Raw genomic sequence first — 24,440 nt, 5'->3', positions numbered from 1 at the left:
TGAGGCACTTGGACTTGGAATCCTGGAAGGTTGGCCAGTAGGCTAGAGCAGACAAGATGAGCAGAGAGTGGCCTCATGTCTTGCTGGGACCTGAGGTAGAAGGGGGCTGTGTGGGACACATGGGTCTGCCCATGCTTCCAAACCCAGAACCAGGCCTGCTTGTGCAGAGGTGAGGCCAATTCTTGCAAGCCAGGGCATCTGAGGAGGGTTTAATAAAGGGAGGATTAATAAAGGTGGGAGTAGAGTGTAGGGAACTCTGAGGGTAACACAGGTACCCCAAGGTAGTAGCAGACCCCTGGCCTGCATGGAAAAGGGTGGGAATGGTCCCTGGAACCCAGAAAGAGTAGTGTACACAGGACCACCTTGAGAGAAGCAGTGGCTTCGGTGGAGAAAAAGCCAGCCTCATTGACCCTACAGGCTGGCAGGGGATGGGAGGAAGTCCCATCCCTGAGCTCTTTTTCTCCCCTTCAGCCCTTGACGCTGTCCACACAGGCAACCCTCAGGGGTGCAGAGCAGGGCCAAGAAGGGTGGTGTGTCAAGAAGGTAGAAAGTCTCCTGGCCCTGGAGTCATGCAGTTTGAGATGTCTGGATTCTGCCCCCTCTCTATACATCTCTTACCTTGTCTGAGCCTTTCATGGCTTCTTACAGCAGCTCTGTGGGAAGACAAGTAGCAGGAGTTCTGCTCTTGGCTGTGAGCTCCCTCCTGGGGACCTGCCCGGCCACGGCCCTGGCTGGGCTCCCAGGGCAGATCTGGGGCTGGGGGCTGAAGGTGGGGCCTGGATGCCACCCTGAGCACTGGCGGCTCCTCTGAGGACATTACAAGCAGTAAGGGCAGCACTGGACAGCGACCATCGTTTCTGCTGGCAGTGGAGCCTCTGCTATGACTGGTTCTGTGTCCAGCACCTGCTCTGGGCCACACTGTCTGGGAGAAGGATTTGCACGACTGTCCTAGCCTTCAATTTGACTTTGGCCTCATCCACCTAGAGGGAGTGAGCACTTCTTCCTCACATAAGCCAGGTGGAACCCTGGGCCCCTCAGGAGTGAGTTAGTAGGGCTGGATGTCGCTCAGGCTGGGTTGAGTGCCCACCAGCTATGACCCTTCTCCCTTTTCTCTGATCCTTCATCTTCTTCCCCAACCCTGACTGCCCACTGTCAGTCCTTTGTATGTGGTTGGTGCTCCTTCCTCCAGACAGCCTCCTTCTCCTTCCTGCTGGGGATACCCCAAGTGCTGTCTCTTGGAAACCAGAAATAAAATTCTGATCTCCCCAGCCATCTGAAGGGACCACTCCTCTCAGCCAAGGGCACTCCAAAGTTAACCTGAAAAACTAGTTCAGGCCATGATAGGAAGTGGGAGTCTGGTAGGCCGCATCATCCCTCCTCCCTTCAGGTTTCAGGCACAGCTGAGCAGCAGTAACATCGACACAGAGACCTGAAGACTGACAACAGACTCTCGCAGTAAGATACAGCAGGCTCTGAAAGAAACTGAAGCATTTTACTATCAAACAGATTTCTTTGACATATTTTGAAATAGTTCTGCAAAGCTGTCTCTTGTGAGGAAAATCTACATTCTGTAAAGAATCTCCTTCCCTTTCCAGGTCTTTTCTACTAAGAGAATTAACTCATTCTGATAAGAAACATTAACAGTGTGTTCTTTCTGAAGCCTGATACCTGGAGGCTTCATCTGCCTAAGAACCCTGGCCCCCAGAGACAGTTCCTCCTATTGATTCCAGGTCTTTAGATAAACACTTTGAGCCAATTGCCAATCAGAAAATCTTTGAATCCACATGACCTGGAAGCCCACCTCCCACTTTCAAGTTGCCCCTCCTCTTCCGACTGAACCCACGTATACTTTACATGTACTGATTGATATCTCATGCTTCCCTAAAATGTGTAAAACCAAGTTGTCCCTACCCCCTTGGGCACTTGTTGCCAGGATCTTCTGGGGCTGTCCTGGGCCATTAATCACATATTGGCTCAGAAGAAATCTCTTTAAAAAAAGTTTATTTATATTGCTGTCTACAATGAAAAATATCCAATGTTATGTTTACTCTTTGTAATTAAATGCTAAAAAATTTATTTTGAACCCAATGCTGTTTTCTTTACTGAGTTATCCTACAAAGGCAATAGGGAAAGAAAGCAGAGGCAAATGCAAGAGAGAGCAGGGAAGACAGCTTCTTGCAAATTGGGCTTTCTCATTTGCATGTCCCCTGGCTGCCCTCAGCACAGAGCTTTACACACAGTCATAAACACTGGCTGAGTGACTGATCATAGCAAAGAAAAGAAGAGAAAAAAAAATTCATTTTCCTCCATTGCTCCCTTACCCCTGTTATGTTCTATGTCTTCCAAGGATAAAGACAATGAGGTATGAGGTATTCACTCAAAATGATAATTACCTTGGGATTATGTAGAAATATTGTATCTAAAATCCTAAACTGACAGGATCATTGAATATTTATTTGCATTTTACAAAAATCTGGGCAACAGATGATACACATACACTCACACATATACACAGACATACAAAACACCTGGAGATCATGGAGGAATATTGTTGCACTTGAATTATATCTATTTTGGCTCAAAATTCTCTGAGATATATTTCTAAAATCTACTCTGCCATCTCTCCCACCCCCTTTTTGTCTTTGGTTCTTCAGATGCTTTAAATTCAAAAGGTTCCTTATCTATATCCCAGATAGAAGAGTTATTCTAAATCCCTGACCAAGGCATTTTCTTATTGATTTGATTGCTCTTGGGTGTAGAGTGAATAGGTAAATATATGCTGTACAGGGAATTTTGGCAGGAGTGGTAAGGGGCTCCGGCTCTCTGCTTCACACCTCAGGTCTGCTCCTTCAGTGCCATGTGGGATTCTCTTTGGATACCATCTGATAGGTTGGGAAGGCATCCTAAAATCGATGCTGAAGTTGTCAATATCACCAGTCTATGGACCTAGTGACAGAGCAAGCAGAACTCTGAGAATCTGGGAAGAAAAGCAGTTTTCTAATGCAGATTGCATGAGAGGAGAGCCAATTCTTGGTCCTAGGGTTCTGACAACTCATTTTGTGACCTTAGGCAAGTGACCTGTGTTTCTTGCCCCTAACTTTCCTTATTTTTGGGTTATGGGGGGGGATCTTTACCTAGAAATTGTTAAGGTCCTATAGAATGACACCTAACACTTTTTGATTCTATATCTAAAGACATGTTATCAAGGGTTCCATCTGCCATACGGTGAGGTGTAGGAGGTGAGGTAGTTAAGAGCATCAGACATGGAGCAGATAAATCTGGTTTTAAATCTCAGCGGCCACATCTTATTAGTACAATGTGACTCTTGGAAAGTAAGTTTTACAGATGAAGTTATCTAATTTACATAGTTATCTTACAGAGGCAATTGGAAAAGTATATAAGGAAAAAAGGTATGCAAAATAGGTATGCACTTTACAGTGATTGTGAGGATTAGACATGGTGATTCCTGGTATATTACCTCTTATGACATCATAATGGTCTAAAGCAGAGGCATTCTACTCCATTGGGTCCAAGTTATGTAAAAAATAATATTCAGTATAACATAGATTATACCTTAGAATATCCCAGAAGGGATCCTGTAAACAATTTTCTAGTATCTGTTAAATACTTTTCTTAACACTATTAAGCACTATAGGGAAGCTAAAAACACTATGATACGGCCTCATCTTCTAAAAATTTTTCATTTAGTTGATGAAACCACTAGAATATAGATATGAATGTCATAATATATAAAATATTAAACTTAGATAGATTTTTTAAAGTACTTATTTTGCAGTAAATTGCCTAAGCTTATGGGAGAGAAAAAAATCAGAGGGCTGGGGTTGCCCAGAAAGGTGTTAGAGCTTCCTTGGGCAGGATCCCCTGGCTGGGAGGTGACCCAGGATAGGGTGTGGAGGCAGTGTCTTCTAAAAGCACAGTTCCTAAAACCAAAGGACACCAGGAACATAACAATGCAGGGTCAAAGTCTGAGCTAAGGAAACAAAATTTGAAAACCAGGTTAAAAATTCTAAGAGATCAGACAGAAATGTTTCCATGGTTTAATCTGGAAAAGGTATAAGGAGCCCAGGTTGCTGATCAGTTAGGCCGGCCAAAGCTGGAGCGTCGGGGAGCAAGCCTAGTGGTAAAAGGCAGGCTCAGGGTGAAGTGTCAGTCAAGTCCTAGATCTGGGTGTGGAGGCATGCTGAGTGCATTTCAAGTGGCTCACAAACGAAAATTGGAGGGTTTCACGGAGGTGATGAGACACACAAGGCCTTGAAACAAAGGTAGGCGTACATAGGTGATATAGGAAAGGGAAATGGCATTTGAACAAAACACAGATAAATGAATGAATATGGCCAAGAACAAACCTTTATTAGATGACAAATGCCTTGGAAAGGATAGAGATGAATATAACATGGTAGGTACCCTCAGAAGGTCTCTCAGTGTTCTGGCCTACCTCACAACTGGAAGCATTAGGAAGCAAAATCCAATGGCCAGTCATAAGTTTTCTGCTAGAGACTCATGTCACTGAAGATAGATGAGGAGGCAAAATCCTAGCCTGTGGCAGTTAATCTTAGGTTGTGATGGTTAATAACTGATTCAATCTCTTTGAGCCTCAGTACATACATTTGTAAAATAGGGACTATAATAGTTTCTAGCTCATGGGATTATTGTAAGGATCCAAAAATATAATGATATATAATACTTAGCAAAAGGCTAGCACACAGTGGCTACTTAGCAAGTGTTGGCTTTTATTATTATTATTAATGGTCATTTTATTTTTACAGACAGAGTTTTGCTCTGTTGCCCACACTGGAGTGCAGTGGCACAACCATACCTCACTGTAGCCTCAACCTCCTGGCCTCAAGGGATTCTCCCACCTCAGCCTCCCAAAGTATTAGGATTATAGGCTTGAGCCACTGTGCTTGATATATTAGTGGTCATTTTATTACATCTGAGCTATCATTGCTGCCTTAGTGCATACCCTCATCTCTTCTCACACAGTTGCTATGATAGTGCCCTTACTGGTCTCTCTACTTCCAGTCTGGCATTTCTCCTCATTGCAGCCCAGTGCTCCTTATTAAAGATCAATCAGGATATTTTATTCTCCTGCTTGAAATTCTTAAGTAGACTCTCATGGCCCTTAGAAAAAAGTAGAAGTTCCTTCAGAATCTGAGGCCCTTTATCATCTGGATCCTGCTACTGCCTCCTGGCTCCCTCAGATACTCTACTTCAGCTACACCCTCCACCCACCCCCAGGCAGATTCACAACACTTTGATTTCATTTTGTCATGGACACACCACTCTATAGTGTATTTCATCTAATTCCAACCAAATGTTTCCATGGCAAATGCTGCATCTTACTGGTCTTTGGATTCACAATGCACAATGCTCCATAGGTACTCAATAGATACTTATTTGAAGAAAAGAAAAAAAATGAGAAAGTAAAGAAATGGAAGGAGAAAGAGGGAGGTGGAGGAGGAGAGAAAGAAGACAGGGAAGGAATAAGGGGGGAGAGAAAAAACAAAGGGTGAGAAAGAAAAACAAAAGTAGAAAGAATGATGTCTATATCCTTTAAGGGAACAGGTAAGAAACTCATTTTCAGTAGATCTGTTGGCAAATAAAGAAAGAAGAGGAGGAAGAAGGAACAGTAAAAAGAGAAGAAAAAGAAAGAAATCAGGGATGATATCAGAAGTTTAACAATGCATATAATTACTATGGCTGATAATGAAAGATCCACCTGACTTTTTATATTACTACTGGAATTATAGTGTGACAGGGACAATCATTAATGTGTATGTGTTCATAGCATTTTCTCCTCCTTTCTACTCCCTATACTCACTGCGTATTTGCAGATTAGGTTAATAGGGAAGATAAATAAATAGGAAAGACAGATGCAGAATTAGAAAAAAACAAGTTCTGGCAAGGTGTGGTGGCTAACACCTGTAATCCCAACACTTTGGGAGGCCGAGGTGGGCAGATCACTTGAGGTCATGAGTTTGAGACCAGCCTGGCCAACATGGTGAAACCCTGTCTCTTCTAAAAATACAAAAATTAGCCAGGTGTGGTGGCAAGTGCCTGTAATCCCAGCTACTCAGGAGGCTGAGACAGGAGAATCTCTCGAACCCAGGAGGCGGAGGTTACAGTGAGCCGAGATGGCGCCACTGCACTCTAGCCTGGGCAACAGAACAAGACTCTGTATCAAAAAAAAAAAAAAAAAGAAAGAAACAAAACTAAAAAACAAGTTCTATTTATAGAGAATGGTGTAAAACTGGGGCTGGAAAACATTTTCTATAAAGAGCTAGGAAATAAATATTTTAGGTTCTGAGGGCCTCATGTGGTCTCTATCACTTATTCTTTTTTGTTTTGTACAGCACTTTTTTTTATCACACTTTAAATTCTGGGGTACATGTGTGGAACGTGCAGTTTTGTTACATGTGCCAGGGTGGTTTGCTGCACCCCCAATCCGTCACCTACATTAGGTATTTCTCCTAATACTATCCCTCCCTTAACCCCCTCCCACCAACAGGCCATGGTGTGTGATGTTCCCCTCCCTGTGTCCATGTGTTCTCAGTGTTCAACTCCCATTTATGAGTAAGAACATGTGGAGCTTGGTTTTCTGTTCTTGGGTTAGTTTGCTGAGAATGATGGTTTCCAGCTTCATCCATGTCTCTGCAAAGGACATGAACTCATCCTTTCTTATGGCTGCATAGTATTCCATGGTGCCACATTTTCTTTATTCAGTCTATCAATAATGGACATTTGGATTGGTTCCAAGTCTTTGCTATTTTGAATAGTGCTGCAATAAACATACATGTGCATGTGTCTTTACAGAATGATTTATAATCTTTTGGGTATATACCCATTAATGGAATTGCTGGGTCAAATGGTATTTCTAGTTCTAGATCCTTGAGGAATCACTGCACTGTCTTCCACAATGGTTGAACTAATTTACACTCCCACCAACAGTGTAAAAGCGTTCCTATTTCTCCACATCCTCTCCAGCAGATGTGGTTTCCTGACTTTTTAATGATTCCCATTCTAACTGGTGTGAGATGGTAACTCATTGTGGTTTTGATTTGCATTTCTCTGGTGACCAGTGATGATGAGCATTTTTTCATATGTTTGTTGGCTGCATAAATGTCTTCTTTTGAGAAGTGTCTGTTCATATACTCCACCTACTTTTTGATGGGGTTGTTTTTTCTTGTAAATTTATTTAAATTCTTTGTAGATTCTGGATATTAGCCCTTTGTCAGATGGGCAGATTGCAAAAACTTTCTCCCGTTCTGCAGGTTGCCTGTTCACTCTGATGATACTTTCTTTTGCTGTGCAGAAGCTCTTTAGTTTAACTAGATCCCACTTATCAATTTTGGCTTTTGTTGCCATTGCTTTTGGTGTTTTAGACATGAAGTCTTTGCCCATGCCTATGTCCTGGTGGTATTGCCTAAGTTTTCTTCTAGGGTTTTTATGGTTTTAGGTCTTACATTTAGGTCTTTAATCCATCTTCAGTTAACTTTTGCATAAGGTGTAAGGAAAGGGTCCAGTTTCAATTTTCTGCATATGGCTAGCCAGTTTTCCCAGCACCATTTATCAAATAGGAATCCTTCCCCATTGTTTGTGTCAGGTTTGTCAAAGATCAGATAGTTGTAGATGTGTGATGTTATTTCTGAGGTGTCTGTTCTGTTCCATTGGTCTATATATCTGTTTTGTTACCAGTACCATGCTGTTTTTGTTACTGTAGCCTTGTAGTATAGTTTGAAGTCAGGTTGCATGATGCCTCCGGGTTTGTTCTTTTTGCTTAGGATTGTCTTGGCTATGAGAGGTCTTTTTTGGTTCCATATGAAGTTTAGTTTTTTCCAATTCTGTGAAGAAAGTCAATGGTAGCTTGAGGAGGATGGCACTGAATCTATAAATTACTTTGGGCAGTATGGCCATTTTCATGACATTGATTCTTCCTATCCATGAGCATGGAATGTTTTTCCATTTGTTTGTGTCCTCTCTTATTTCCTTGAGCAGAAGTTTGTAGTTTTCCTTGAAGAGGTCCTTCACATTCCTTGTAAGTTGGATTCCTAGGTATTCTATTCTCTTAGTAGCAGTTGTGAATGGGATTTCACTCTTGATTTGGCTGTTTGTCTGTTAATGGTGTATAGAAATGCGTGTGATTTTTGCACATTGATTTTGTATCCTGAGACTTTGCTGAAGTTGCTTATCAGCTTAAGGAGATTTTTGGCTGAGATGATGGGGTTTTCTAAATATACAATCGTGTCATCTGCAAACAAAGACAATTTGACTTCTTCTTTTCCTATTTGAATACTCTTTATTTCTTTCTCTTGCTTGATTGCTCTGGCCAGAACTTCCAACACTATGTTGAACAGGAGTGGTGAGAGAGGGCATCCTTGTCTTGTGCCGGTTTTCAAAGGGAATGCTTCCAGTTTTTGCCTATTTGGTATGATATTGGCTGTGGGTTTGTCATAAATAGCTCTTATTATTTTGAGATACATTCCATTGATACCTAGTTTATTGAGAGTTTTTAGCATGAAGGGTTGTTGAATTTTATTGAAGGCCTTTTCTCATCTATTGAGATAATCATGTGGTTTTTGTCATTGGTTGTGTTTATGTAATGGATTACATTTATTGATTTGCATATTTTGAACTAGTCTTGCATCCCAGGTATTGAGACAGAGTCTTGTTCTGTCGCCCAGGCTGGAGTGCAGTGGCATGATCTCGGCTTACTGCAACCTCCACCTCCTGGGTTCAAGCAATTCTCGAGCCTCAGCCTCACAAGTAGTTGGGATTACAGGTGCCCACCACCATGCTCAGCTACTGTGTGTGTGTGTGTGTGTGTGTGTGTGGGTGTGGGTGTAGTAGAGATGGGGTTTCGCCAAGTTGGCCAGGCTGGTCTCGAACTCCTGATCTCAGGTGATCTGTCCACCTTGGCCTCCAAAGTGCTGAGATTACAGGTGTGAGTTACTGTGCCTGGCCTGTATGGCATTTTTAAAATATGAAAACCATTTTTACATCTGGATGGTAAAAAATAGGTTACAGGTCAATTTTAACTGGCAGGTCATAGTTTGCCCATTCCTGGAAAGAAGGGGAAGAAGGAACCAAAGAGTCTGACAGCCTGCAAAAAGTTTTAGTTGAGAGATCAAAGTAAGGGATGAGAAGAGACAGATACTGTAGTAGCTATAGGGTGAAAGATAGAGATTGGGATTACTACATCTATCGTTGTAGGTTCTAAATGGATCCTCCTTAGATGTCCTTCAAGTTACTGGATTGAGTTTCTTTGAAGGAAAAAAAGTGTTAAATCTGGGGTCTACATGTTCTAGTCTTATTTCCTTCTGAACTATACATATCCACATGTCTAATCTTGTTTCCACATCTAAACTATATAGCCTTGAGAACAATTAAGGGAAGGGTAGATAGCCATCTACATGGTATTTGGCCTTCAAACCAATGCTTAGTTTCATTACTAGGACTCAAAGGCCATCTATTTCCTTTTCTTATCGTTGCTACTGGCTCCTGGCTCTGTTATTTATGCTAACAGAAAAGGCTTCTATTGTTCATCAATTATTATAGCTCCTTTAGTTTAATGGTTCATTTAGTATTACAATTCTCTATATTGAAGGCCTTGCATCAGTTTCTGGGCCAATGACCTGATGACGATAACAACAACAACAATAGTAATTTAAAAGTGGGCTTTACTACTGTTCCATATCATTTATTCCCACAATAACCCTATAAAGGAAGTATTCCTCTAGATGAGAAAAGTGAGGCTCAGTGCATTTAAGTAACTTATCCAAGGGGAGAGCTAGTAAAGGGCAGAGCTTTATATTTATCTGACACAATGCAGTCTCTTAAAAACAATATCCATTAATGCTCACAAACCAGTAACCCAGATACAGCCCAGACACTTTAATTCTCTCCACCTTGGAGTATGGTCATGGTCTCACTTTGATCCTCAGTTTCCAAGAAGGCTGAAGTACCCTTCTTTGTTTGATTTCTGAATTGGGTTGAGGGCACCAGGTCTAGGGATGTTTGGGAACATCATATACTTAAAATTTCAGAAGTCCTAGGGACAGCAATCAGACAAGAGAAATAAGTAAAAGGAATCCAGATAGGAAAAGAAGAAGTCAAACTATCTCTCTTTGCTGACAATATGATTCTATACATAAAGAATCCTAAAGACACCATCAAAAGGTTCCCAGAACTGATAAACAATTTCAGTGAAAGTTTCAGACTACAAAAATCAATGTATTAATACAAAAATCAGTAGCATTTTTATACACTAATAACGTTCAAGCTAAGAGTCAAATCAAGAACACAATCCCATTTATAGTAGCCACACAAAAAATAAAATAGGAATACATCTAACCAAGGAGATGAAAGATCTCTACAAGGAGCACTATAAAACACTGCTGAAAGAAATCATAGGTGACACAAAGGGAAAAATATTCCATGCTCATGGATTGGAAAAATCAGTATTATTAAAATGGCCATAAAGCCCAAAGCAGTCTACAGAGTCAATGCTATTCCTATCAAACATCAAACTATCAACGTCATTTTCATAGAATTAGAAAAAAACTATTCTAATACTCATATAGAATGAAAAAAGACCCCACATAGCCAAAGCATTCCTAAGCAAAAATAACGCTAGAGGCATCACATTATCTGACTTCAAACTATGTTATAAGGCTACAGTAACCACAACAGCATGGTATTGGTACAAAAACAGAAACACAGACCAATAAAACATAACCCCAAAATAAAGCTGCACATCAACAGCCATCTAATTTTTGACAAAGTTGACAAAAATAATCAAGAGGAAATGATTATTCAATAAATGGTGCTGGGATAGCTAGCTAGCCATATGCAGAAGAATGAAACTGAACTCCTACCTTTCACCATATATAAAAATTAACTCAAGATGGATTATAGATTTAAATGTAAAACCTCAAACTATAAGAATAGAATCTTAGAAGAAAACTTAGGCAACACCATTCTGAACACTGGCCTTGGGAAATAACTTACAACTAAGTTCTCAATAGCAATTGCAACAAAAAAATTGACAAGTAGGACATAATTAAACTAAAGAGCTTTTGCGCAGCAAAAGAAACTTTCAACAGAGTAAAGAGACAACCTATAGAATGGGCAATATCTGTAAACTATGCATCTGACAGTCTAATGCACAGGATCTATAAGGAACTTAAATCAACAAGCAAAAAATATATAACCCCATTAAAAAGTGAGCAAAAGACATGAACAGACTTTTCTCAAAAGAAGACATATAAGTTGCTGATAAACATGAAAAAAATGCTCAACATCGCTAATCATCAGAGAAATGCAAATCAAAACCTCAATGAGACACCATCTCACACCAGTCAGAATGGTTATTATTAAAAAGTCAAAAAATGACACATGCTGGTGAGGCTGTAGAGAAAAGGGGATGCTTATGCACTGTTCAGCCACTGTGGAAAGCAGTTTGGAGACTCCTGAAAGTACTAAAAATAGAACCAGCAATCCCATTACCTGTCACATGTTCTCACTTATAAGTGGAGCTAAACATAGGGTACTCACGGACATAAAGGTGGCAACAATAGACACTGGGGACTACTGGCAGGGAGGGAGGGAGAGGGCATGGGTTGAAAAACTAACTATTGAGTACTATGCTCACTACCTGGGTAACAATATCAATCATACCCCAAACCTCAGTATCACACAATACATCCAGGTAACAAACCTGCACATGTACCCTCTGAATCTAAAATAAAAGTTAAAATTATTGAAAAAATAAGATCATTTCTAGTAACTGGTCCAACCCTGCCCTCGTCTTCCTTTCCTCATGTCTGATTGACCCTTTCTCCCTGAGGGTTCGCAGGTATCTGTGTACATGTGGGTTTGGGAGGTAGAGTTGGATGAAAAATAGGCATGAATTTATCTCTCTGGGCACCTTTGTCTAAACTGATCTTAGCAATATCTCCAAATCATGAGAAACAAATAAAATGATGATTTTCAAAGTATGTGTATTGCCAGATTAGAAACTCTTTTTCAAATTTATAGTCCTGCATGAGACAAAGAAAACACCTTTTTTTGGGTAGGAAGGGGTGGGTGGCCTCACATTTAGGTGAAGCATATGGCTGCATTTGGAGTATAAATTTTTTCAATTTTAAAATGTTTACTTTTTCCTTTATAAAAAGAACACATGCTTGTTATCTACAATTTGAAAAATATGCTGCAAATAATTTACTGAATTTTTTTAAGATATAAATTTATGGATACTGGAAGAATCTCCCCCTATACAGTGATCCCACTATGCTTTTTCTACAGCTGAAATTAGAACTGGAAAAGGTCTTAGAAATCATCTAGTCTGACCACGTCCTTTGACAGATGAGGAAGAACACATGTTCCATATGATTACATTTTAATGTTCTCTTATAGTTGGCTCATTCCCTAAGGATTTTTTAAAAAGATATGTAATTTTTTTTTAACTTGAGATACTAATAAATTGGCTAAAATTCAAATAAACACGTCCTCCCTACATTCTCTCTCTCCATCTCTGATGCTCAAAGATGAAGATGCTGCCTCTTAGACTGTTCAACACATCGGGCCTCTGCATTGATGCCAAAAGTCCAGCAGTGTCTGGAACTGCCACAGGGCGGCCCACCAAGGGAGAGCATTTTGAGACAAAGGTCCAGCTGCCTCATTCCTGGGCAGTCACTGGAAGCAAGCCAGCAAAATAGCTGTGGCTTTGCTGACCTTCTCAGGAGACCTATGGGCTTGAATCTGGCCTCTATCTGGGGAGAGGTGCAGAGGGACTGGAAAAAGGGAATAGGAGAAGGGAAAGAAAACTGAGAACTACCTTGGAAACAACAGTGTTGAAAAGTGGATAAACCATCACTATAAATAAAAACACAGAACGCACATTAAATCTCACAATAGCATTTTTCTGTCATATGCCTACTTTTAGATTCCAAAAGTTTTTAAGTATGACAAGATTCAGAGCTCTTTTTCAAAAGATGGAGGATCCACAGGATGGGCAGGCACCATGAGTGGGGTCAATCAGTCTTTGCCTCTCCATTCTTCTCCTTTCTGGTGCATAACCTTTGAAGGAAGAACATATGTAGAAGAGCTATGAGTCTGGTTTAGCGTGCATAAATTCTGAAAATATCATGCTTCCAGACACAACTGGCTTCACATCAGAAAAATCTTTCCAGGGTAAACACTTTGTTTAAATATTAAACTTAAGTAAAGCCAGACACAAGAATACAGTCTAAATAGCAAAGAAAGGCCATAATGACCTTAAGTGAAAAGGAATTAATAAAAGATTCCCCAAGCTGACAAGCCTTTCTGTCACAGAATGACAGCTGCAGACACCAATGATCCCTGAAGTTTTTCGTTTTTCAGATTTGATGCACTGCCTTCGGTTGTGACAAATACACACTCCAGTTTCTTTAAACTTTAGTGTTTGCCTCGATCGTAGGAATAAGTACTCTGTTTTTATACCTTAAGATTTTCTTCTCTAATATTTTTTCCTGGAATTACAAAATCATCACCTTAAAACACCATTACTATGAAGTCCTTAGATTTCAAGGCTAATGGGGAAGAAGAAGGTGCCTAAAAACAAGGAGGGAAAATCTTTCAAGACGTTTCCAAGGCAGCTACATAAATGGAGGAATAACATTTGATTCTGACCTTTTCAATCTCGTATTTTATTTATTCCTCTCAGTAAAGAAGGCTTGCAATGTGGATTAAATTTTTAATCCATTTTGTGTATTATATATTGCACAAATCAGGTAAAAGTTAACATTGTCGGGTGCTCCAATTTACTATTAACCTTCAGTCAGTCATCAATGTCTATCCAGTCTCTACTGGTGATTGGGAAAATCCTATAGAGGGCCAGCTTGCCTCATTACTGGGAATAGAATAGCACAAATGGCTCATGAACTAATCAATAATGCAAATACCCTTGGGTCAGGGAAGATCCTAACTGGAAGCCAATTTGATATTCTTCAGCACTAGGGATTTAAGTGAAAGAAAAACAACTAATTTAGAAAACTGGAGACCAGAACCTATCAGGAAAGCTAAAAGAAAGAAATTACCCTCGGAAAGATAAGGTTGAAGAATGTTCTAATAAAGGTCTTCTTGTATATATGAAAAGCAGAAAAGGTGGTTGGGGAAAGGAAGAAAGAACAAGAATAAAATGAGACCAATATGGTGATGCAAGGAATTTAACACTATAACTGGGAGCTGAGAAATGGCACATTCATTCATTCATTCATTCATCTGACATTACCCCAAGCGTGTACTCTCAGCCAGACACTAGCTGTGTGCTGCCTCAGCGGAGGCCAGGTACCCACCTTCCTGTGATGATTTCTGTGAGGTCTTATCTAAACGCAAAGGGATTGAGAGTCAGTTTATTTAAAATTATTTACTTCTTTTTTGAGGGAAGTAGGGCAGAGTAGAGTGGAACAGGAAAAGAGCAGTTGTGGAAGAGGCTCAGAGGTAAAACTGCCCATGTGTTATAGCTGTTATGTCCCAAGACAGTCTACATGTGGGTTTGGGAAGTGGAGGAGGACAAAAAATAGTCATGAATTTATCTCTTTGGGCACATTTGTCTAAACTGATCTTAGCAGTTTCTTCAAATCATGACAAATAAATGACCATTTTTAAAGAATGTATATTGCCAGATCAGAAACTCTTCTTCAAATTTATAGTCCTATGTAGGTGAAGTACACAGCTGCGTTTGGAGTATGATTTTTTCTGTTTTAAAATGTTTACTTTTTCCTTTATAAAGAGAACACATGTTCAATTATGTATAATTTGCACAATTGCACAATGTACAATTTGCAGTGTATTTTACACAGCAAATAATTCACTGAATTTTAAAGATAACAGTTTATGGACATTGGAAGGGTCTCTCCTTATGTACAGACTCCCCTAAGTTTCTCAGAATGAAATTGTTTCATTAGACTCTCTCCTGGAGTTAGGGTAGAAGTTCACAGTTAAAAGAAGAAATTGAATTGGGGAGAAATAACACTAAATGTTACCTTGTTATTAGCACCTTACCTTGAATTAGTTTATTAATTTAAGCCTAGAGAATGGTCTTGAGGAACCTGAGAAGCCTCAGAAAGACTCAGGCTGCAGAATAATCTCTGGGGGGACAAAAGTGAACTCCATCAGCTGCTATGGAGTTAGCTATGGGCCTCGCCTTAGTGGGGACCTGGCAGCTTGAGGTAGTTCTTTGGCAAATATAGCTGCCTTTGACTGATGTGATGCCCCCCAAACCTGGCAGAATCATGAATAGAAATGTGTGCAAGCCCCAGGAGATAAAACATTTTGGCCAGGACCATTTGCTTATCATGACCCTTATGGGACCCAGCATGCTTTTGAAGCTATGTAACAGATGTTCTCACAGCATATGCTACATGAAGAAATGCTTGTGAGGTAGTTCAGAATTTCCACTTCCCTCTTTAGAGCTGATTTTGGATTTCTTTTCATAAGCATTTTAAATCATGTTCCGTGCAAACTGCCTCTTCCATGGTACACATGTACATACGTGCTGAGAAAGTGTCATTCGCAAGAGGGAACAGTTCTGTTAATGCACTATCAGCATCTTCAGTAAAGTCTACAGAAGGCAACTTCTTGACATGCTATTACAAAGCATTTATACCTTTCTATTCTGGAAGAGGTCTCTTAGCCTTCATTTTATTATCAAAATGAATTAGCAGAAGGGCCTTGTAGGTTGTAATTCATCCTTTCTGAAGACAGCCCCTACCCGCCTTTTCTTTTTTCCCCCTCATTCTCTCTCTGACCCACATCATTTCTGCTTCTTTTATTCCAATGCATCTTTCCTTTTCCACAATTGCATATTTTTTTCTTTTCTACACTGCTCTAGGCTGTAACTCAGTTTGGTCTCTGTAAGCAGAATTCAGGAAGTAAAATAAGAACCCCTAGCTGGTGGCATACTGCCAACCACACCTATGAGATACTTTATCCCAGTACACATTTTCACTACTTCTTCACACTCCTGAGATGAAGCCCACTACACTAGAAAGCCTTCCCTCACTCTGTACCACAGCAAAAGGCCCTCAGGTAAAGCAAGGGATCTTTTAGGAGGAGATGAAGAAAGAATAACGATTTAGCAACTAGCATTTTAAATTAAGTCTACAGTTTATCCAGACCATTTGTTTTTATTATCGTACTGGTCACCATGACAACCCTGAGAGGCAAGCATCTTTTGTATCATCTCCACTTCATGGATTAAGAAAATTGAGGCTGGGCACAGTGACTCATGCCTGTAATCCCAGCACTTTGGGAGGCTGAGGCGGGCGGATCACCTGAGGTCGAGAGTTCAAGACCAGCCTGACCAACTAAAAATACAAAATTAGCCAGGCATGGTGGCACATGCCTGTAATCCCCGATACTCGGGAGGCTGAGGCAGGAGAATCGCTTGAACCCAGGAGGTGGAGGTTGTGCCTTTGCACTCCAGTCTGGAAACAAGAGCAAAACTCTGTGTCAAAAAAAAAAAAGACAGAAAGACAGAAAGGAAGGAAGGAAGGAAGGAAGGAAGGAAGGAAGGAAGGAAGGAAGGAAGGAAGGAAGGGAGGGAGGGAGGGAGGGAGGGAGGGAGGGAGGGAGGGAAAGAAAGAGAGAGAGAGGAAAGAAAGAAAGAAAGAGAGAGAGAGAGGGAGGGAGGGAGGGAGGGAGGGAGGGAGGGAGGGAGGGAGGGAGGACTGAGGCTTGGAATAATCACATCACTTGCCCAAGCCACACACCAAGTTTTTCAACTATGTACTGCTGTGTAACAAACCACTCTAAAATTTGGTGGCTTAAAAAATCAATGTGTTTAACTAATCATGATTCTGTGGGTTGGCTGGGTTAGCTGAGCAGTCTTTTTGCTCTACATCATGTCCAACTAGGAGCCTGCCTGAGGCTGGAATGTTCAAGATGGCTTCATCCTCATGTTTGGCTGTAGGCGCTGGCTGTGGGCCAGGGCACTTCAGTTCCCCTCCACATGTCCCGCCAATCCTCCAAGAGCTTTTTCCTCATGATCTCTCTAGCAGGATAGCCTAGACTTAATACGACTGGGACTTCCAAGAGGGTACAAATGGAAACTTCCAGGCCACTGAAGCCTCAGGCCTAGAAGTCACACACCATCACTTCCACTGCCTTCTGTTGATCAAGGCAGGCCACATAGCCAACCAGATTCCAGGGGGAGGAAATAGATTTACTTTCTAGACAAGGAAGCCACAAGCATATATAGGAATGGGAAGAATTGTGGGCAGCTATATGCTATGGTCTGAGTGTTTGTGTCCCCCACAAATTCATATGTTAAAACTTAATCACCAATGTTATGGTATTAGAAGGTGAGACCTTTGGGAGGTGATGAGGTCACGAGGGTAGAGCCCTCACAAATGGGATTAGTGCCCTTATAAAGGAGGCCCCAGAGAGCTGCCTTGCCCTTCTACCATATGAAGAGAGTTAAAGACAGCGAGCCATCTATGAACCAGGAAGCAGGCACTTACCAGAGACTGAATCTGTCCACCTCTTGATCATGGGCTTCTTGGCAACCAGAACTGTGACAAATTTCTGTGTTTTATAAGCTACCTGGTTTATGGTATTTTGTTATAGCAGCCTGAACAGACTAAGACACTATATTTGCAGACAATCTATTAATATCACACCAGAAGGGCATAGTTGGAACTCAGAAAGATCAGTGACAAGCCACTATTCCAGTAATTCTTTAATGTTTAAGTCTAAGATTATTATTTCATTCCAGGCACATGCACAGGTGCAGGATGTTAGTTCCCCATTTGGTCTCAGTGATGCTGGCACCACTGCTACTTTGCCTTTATGTGTCCTTTATTTGAAAGGAAGAGATTAACTTAGGCTTGTATATAATTATTGTTAATTTGACTTAATAATCAGCCTTAATAATTAGCCTAATGCAAATGTTCTCAATAAGAACTTTAAGAGCAGGGTATGAAGTGACAAAGTATCAACAACTGGCTGAATAATGGGTACTTGCTGATTAATGTTAATGGCAAAGAACCACTTCACAGCAGAAATCACGGGAAGAAGATTGTTTATGTGACTGTCTCGGCAGTCTTTCTGAGTTTTCCAGCGTGAATGCGTGTTCGGTGGTCATCCAATTAAACCCTGTCTTTAGACAGAAGCATTGTTACATCTGAGATTCTTCTAGGTCTGAAACTCCTCCAATGCCTAACTCACCTAACACGTCCACTTGTCTGGGCCCCAGCTTGTACACACCCACAACACGTACACACACACACAGGCACATATACAGAGAGTCCTACCACCAAGAAATGTTGTAGAACAGCTTTTTTAAACAAATGAAAATTAAATTCAAGATTTTGTTTTCCAGATTCTCACAAATCTCTTGAAGTGACCAGAGCCCTCCTGGAGTGTCACAGCCTAGGCTGCTGTCACTGGGGCTTCACAGGCAGTTGCTACGGCACCCACGGCTTCGACTCCTCCTCCACCTCCCTCAGCAAAGGCAGGCACCATGATTCACTTTCTGGTTTTGAACCCCCATGAAAGGTATCTCACTCCTCTGTGAAGGCATGCCTGCTTTCTAAGAGACTTTACAGCTGACTCTCAGCTGTTTATGTGTCTCCCCATTAAGCTGAATGGGAAGAAGAAAGTCACAGAGGAAAAGCTCTCTGGGGTAAGGGTGCAGGGACTAGGTTCAGGGAGAGGACACTCTAAATCCTGTTTGGTATTTAGTCACTGAGGCTTAGTTTAGTTTGGTTGTTTAAAAAAGGTATTCAAGTAACTTAAAAATTAAAGCAATAAATGTATATTAAAGAATATTTGAAAAAAATCCCAAGATCATAGCTCAATGCAGCCTTGATCTCCTGGGCTTAAGTGATCCATCTCAGCCTCCTTAGTAGCTGGGACCACAGGCATGCGCCACCACATCTGGCTAATTTTTATATTTTTTGTAGAGATGGGGTCTTACTTTGTTGCCCAGGCTGGTCTAGAACTCTTGGGTTCAAGTGATCCTCCCGCCTTGGCCTCCCAAAGTGCTGGAATTACAGGCTTGAGCCGTGGTGCCTGGCCTGTTTTTGCTTTCATAGAATTTAGTAAGTTTGTAGCAGAATTGAGAGCCCAAGGCAGATGGATGATTTCCTTGAAAAGGTGTCACTTTTCTAGTTAAATGTCAGTCATAATAAAACACTAAGTGAGGCTAATTGGGCCATTAACTTTTAAATATTTTAACAATGTTAACAGACTTCAAAAGGAGAATCAACAACAAAGATTCTAAGAAGAGCATATAAATTCAAAAGATGTTCCCACATCATCAGCATTAACTGCAAGTACTTAATATTTCCTCTATAAGGACAGATTTAAAGAAGTCCATTACCTATAAAATTTATTAGCAGAAAAATCAAATTATATATGGAGGGGAAAATCAATGAACATACATACACATCTTGGGAGTTTTAAACATATTTTGCCTATTTTGTTAAACCTAATATAGTACTAGAAAATGTTCATCTGGGAGAGGAAATAGTACATGCTTGCATACATAGTCATAAACTGAATAATATTAAACAAATAGTAACAGCCTGAAATGAATAATTGCAGCTGAGGATTCACGCACATGCACACTCAGAGATGTCACTTTCATTCTTTGCTATCTGACCCCAGGCTCCAGGGTAAAATCCAAGCTCTCTCCCCAGACACACCAAACATTTTATATGCACTCCCTTTCCACCTGTTTGCTCATCCTCCCACCACACCAAAGATCCAGTCCAACCTAACTTCTTGCAGTTTTCAAAAGTACTGAGATCCCACTTGGCTCAGCTGATGCCCCATTCCTGGCCATTCTCAACTTGGCAGACCCTTCTTCACACCCATCACTTGGCTCAGCTGGTGCCCCATTCCTGGCCAGCTCCGGGTCCCTTCTTGGTCAGCCAAGGCTGAAAGGCCACCTGCCTGCTAGCCCATACTTCCTCATCTTCATGTCTGTCCCTCACTAGAGCAGGGCTCCCTGAAGACAAGAGTGGCATCTTTTATCCTGCCCTCCCCCCACCATCACCACCACCACCCCACCTGCACTTGGCACACGGTAGGAATTCAATAAATATTTATTTAGTGAATAAGGTCAAATGTCAGGTGTCTGTAACAACCAACAGTTTATCTGATAGGCACTTGCAAGAGATGGCCACCATGTTGATTCCTCACAGCAGCCCTCTGAGATGGGACATACAGGTCCAAAGCCCTTTTCCAAATCTCTTGGGGATATATATGTTTAGGATTTCAGAAATTTGTGTATCTTAGAAAGGCAATATGTTGTATTAAACAGTATATGATAGCCCCAGAGGAATTTGGGGCCATACCAATAATCAAACATGTATAATTAACCAAAAAATAATCAGTCCCAAATGTGAGCAATAATACTAAATAGAATAAAGACTATGAATAGACTCTGGTCAGTTCAAGTTTTATTACCTGCTGAGTTTGCAGCAAACTTATGAAAAAGCTGTCCATTTTAGAGCTTTTTGTGTTTCAGAATTGCAGATAAAGAAGAAGGGTAAATAAACTGATCAAGATAATAAACTAGAATTTAATGCCTTACTCCAGGACTCTACTCTTTTAAAAAGGTTAAATTATATAATATTTGATATACACAATATATGTGACACATATGTAGGTTAATGCATAGCAATTAAAATAAAATAAAACTGAACCTGCCACCTTACTTAGAGACATGAGCCCCTGATCTTAACTCCCAGGCACACTAGCTAGGACAGGTTAAGCCTAACTTATTTATGGCTATGTTACATAGGCTGAATTTTAATGGCTTTGAAATGTCAGCTTCTTAGGTGGGACCCAGGAGATCACACAGCGACGACACAGTCAGACTCTACCAGGGGAAATTAAGTCCTTTTATTGGACTTAAGTTGGGTATGTTTTATCTAAAATGCCTGAGATCAGAAGTGTTTCAAATTTTGAACTTTTTCAGATTTTTGAACATTTTACATTATATATACCAGTTGAACATTCGAAATCTGAAAATCCAAAATCCAAAATGCTCTAATGAGCACTACTTTTTTTTTTTTTTTTTTTTTTGAGACGGAGTCTCACTCTGTTGCCCAGGCTGAAGTGCAGTGATGTGATCTCGGCTCACTGCAAACTCTGCCTCCTGGGTTCACGCCATTCTCCTGCCTCAGCTGCCCGAGTAGCTGGGACTACAGGCGCCCACCACCACACCCAGCTCTTTTTTTTTTTTTTTTTTTTGTATTTTTAATAGCAACGGGGTTTCACTGTGTTAGCCAGGATGGTTTCGATCTCCTGACCTCGTGATCTGCCTGCCTCAGCCTCCCAAAATGCTGGTATTACAGGCATGAGCCACTGCACCTGGCCAATGAGCACTACTTTTTTTTTTTTTTTTTTTTTAATATACTTTAAGTTCTAGGGTACATGTGCACAACGTGCACTACATTTGAGTGTCATGTCAGTGCTCATAGATTTTGGAGCATTTCAGATTTGAGATTTTCAGATTTTGGATGCCAACTGTATCTCAAGGGATCTATGAAGCAGGGAGGGGATGAAATCATAATGCTTCCCAGATGTAAAAATGATGCAATTTGTGATATAAATTAACAAGGGCTCTTTTAAAAGCACAATGGATAAATATGTAACAGTGTGCAAGACGAAAACAGACTGATATGTGCTGCTTGTATAGGCTAGCATAACAAGAGCACTGGGCTACTGACCTGAGCTGCTGAGACAATTAGGCATTGGGAAGAAGGTGTGAGGGGTTACGCACAGAAACAGTGCTTAAGGCCCTGTGTATGGGGTGGTTATCTTCAGATAAGGACAAAACCCAAAGTGGTCTACCTTGTTTAATAAGATCTCACTTTCAGGGGCCTTCAATTGACCAGAGGAATCTTCAACTCACCTAGAGCTAAAGGTTCAGAAGATGAAAGGGTTTTCACCTCAGCAAAGTGGAACTGATATTGTGGGAGCATTATTGAGTAATGGACCCTCATTCTCACATCAAACATCCCTAACTTTCCAGACACCAGCCTCTCCCAGACAGCTCACTGAAGAAGATAAAGAGGTACAACCAAGACCATGGCTGGAACCTGGATGCTCTGAACAGATGATGGCAATGATGAGGTCTCTGGGGAGGAGTAAGGAGATGTGTATATATATATATATATATATGTGTGTGTGTGTGTGTATGTGTGTGCGTGTGAAAGAGAGGGGAGAGAGAGGTGGGGAGAGAAAGAGAGAGAGAGAGAGAATGAGAGTATGAATGAAGACTCTGGAAAAATACATCTTTTGAAAAAGACAGAATTCTGTGTTCACAGAATCTTATTCTGCCTATGAACACTGTTATTCCCTCACTGGTGGTGGAGTGGCAATGCTGGTGGAAGGACCGACAGGACCAGAAGGAGCCATATTCATATGCCACCTCAGAAACCTCTGTCGTTGCATTCTACCTTTAGCTCTCCAAGGTGATCACTGACTTAAATGTCAAAGGGCAGACAAATGCTTCAAATAAAACTAGATGACTCAGACATCCCTTGCAAAAAGGAGTCCTAGAATCACTATGGAAAACACAGACACACACACACACATACAGGCATGCATACATGTGTGCATACCTTAGTTGTACTCTGTGGATATTTAGACAGATATTTAATAGATACTTAAAGGACAAGTAAACATCCTAGGGCAAGGAATCAAGCTGGAAACTTGCTTCATCCACATGACATTCAGCGAAAGCTGAGAAAAAGGGAAAATAAACTGAAGCAACATCAAGTAAAGAGGTTGCCTAAGAAGAGTCCCTTCTATGAAAACAGATGTTTATACCTAAACATAAACAATGTCGATACCTAAACCATAAAAAACCCAAAACCTCCTAAGTGTTTGCAGCTGAAGTCATTTCCAGCTTTTTATGACTGTCATGGGCAGCTTTGGGGAATATCGTACATGAAGGGAACCCTCTTTCTATTGGAAATCTTGACAATGTGTGGACACAAGAAAAAGGGTGAAGCCTGAGGCATGTGACACATCTTCTGAGGCACCTTGTGGGTGGGGATTTCTCTCAGGAAGAGGCCCAGCAGCTCTCTGTTTGGATGTGACTGTTTGCTCTTTTATTAAACTAATATTTGGATTAATTCATCTTCTTCTGTGAGTTTCACACCAGTACTCCCTCCTCTTTACCTTGTCTTTTTTCCCAAACACACACCACACACATTCTGCGTCAGTAGCTCACCCCCAGCGGGTCAGAGAACTAACTTCCAGCAATCATTTCTCCCCATTACAAGCTGTGGGGAACTGTGTGAGCCTGCAGATTGCTCGGGGCTCCCCTAACAGCCCCACTCTATACGCTGTGTGCCTTGTGCTCATAGAGCATCAAAAGATGCTCAAAGAGTTCAAAAGAGAGCATCATATTGAAGCCCTGGCTCCTTATAAATGCAGTCTGTCATGTTTGAGCAGAGACTCTGAGACAGTTGTAGCTTGTTGCCTTATATTTGGTTACTGCTAAAGTGTGGCCCATGGACCCGCAGCATCGGCAACACCTGACCGTTTGTCAGAAACGTAGAACCTCAGGCCCCACAACAGAACTGCAGAATCTGAATCTGCAATTTAACAAAGTCCCCCAATGACTTTAGCTGCACATCAAAGTTTGAGAAGTACTGGTTTGTGGCACTTTATCACATGTATTTTATTTAGAAATATTTGCATTAATTACTATAAGCCAAGCACTCTTAAAAATGCATTTTTCAACTCAGGAGGCTGAGGCAGGAAGATGGCTTGAGGCCAGGAGTTTGAGACCAGCCTGGGCAAAATAGTGAGATCCCATCTCTAAAACAGTTTTTAAAAATCAGTCAGGCATAGCGGTGCACACCTGTAGTCTCAGCTACTCACAAGGCTGGCACAGGAGAACTGCTTGAGCTCAAGAGTTCAAGACTGCAGTGAGCCATGATCATGTCACTGTACTCAAGCCTAGGCAACAGACCAAGACCTTGACTTAAAAAACAAACAATAAAAACCACGTTTTTCAAATAACTCATTTACTCCTAAGAACAACCCCCTTTATAATTGTATGGTCAATAGATACTATTATGCTTCCATTTTACAGATAAGGAAACCAAGGCATGAAAGTGTGAAGTTTTTGCCCAAAGTTACATGGCCAGTATGGAGTGGAGAGGAGATTAGAACTCCAGAATCCGTTGTATATGCCACAACTCTATGCTGCCTACCCCTCAGACACACACAAGAAATAATTAGAAGGTCCAGGTGTGGGATGGTTCATGCCTGTAATCCCAGGGCTTTGGGGAGGCCAAGTTGGGAGGCCTGCTTGAGTCCAGGAGTTAGAGACTACAGTGAGTTATGATCATCCCACTGCACTCCAGCCTGAGTGACAGAGTGGGGCCCTGTTTCTTAAAAAAACTGTT

General features: G+C 41.1%; 1 protein-coding gene and 1 long non-coding RNA gene across 5 annotated transcripts in view; one reads left to right on the top strand and one right to left on the bottom strand.

Annotated features, from left to right (window-relative positions):
- The window catches only part of LOC105499974 (MCC regulator of WNT signaling pathway), a 480,351-nt gene that overhangs the window by 431,049 nt on the left and 24,862 nt on the right, over nt 1-24,440 (bottom strand). The window lies entirely within an intron of this gene.
- On the top strand, nt 32-23,089 carry LOC105499971 (uncharacterized). Of its 4 annotated transcripts, none has more exons than XR_011624778.1 (5): nt 33-169; nt 1,388-1,455; nt 18,383-18,514; nt 21,894-22,149; nt 22,344-23,089. It is a non-coding gene; the product is annotated as an uncharacterized lncRNA (long non-coding RNA). The 4 variants fall into 4 exon arrangements; XR_011624775.1 differs by having other exon boundaries at nt 21,894-22,163; XR_011624776.1 differs by having other exon boundaries at nt 18,383-18,558; nt 21,894-22,163.

Source organism: Macaca nemestrina, chromosome 6 (genome assembly GCF_043159975.1).
Source record: "Macaca nemestrina isolate mMacNem1 chromosome 6, mMacNem.hap1, whole genome shotgun sequence".
NCBI classification, from domain to species: Eukaryota; Metazoa; Chordata; class Mammalia; order Primates; family Cercopithecidae; genus Macaca; species Macaca nemestrina.
This window is presented reverse-complemented; position numbering and strand designations above follow the sequence as displayed.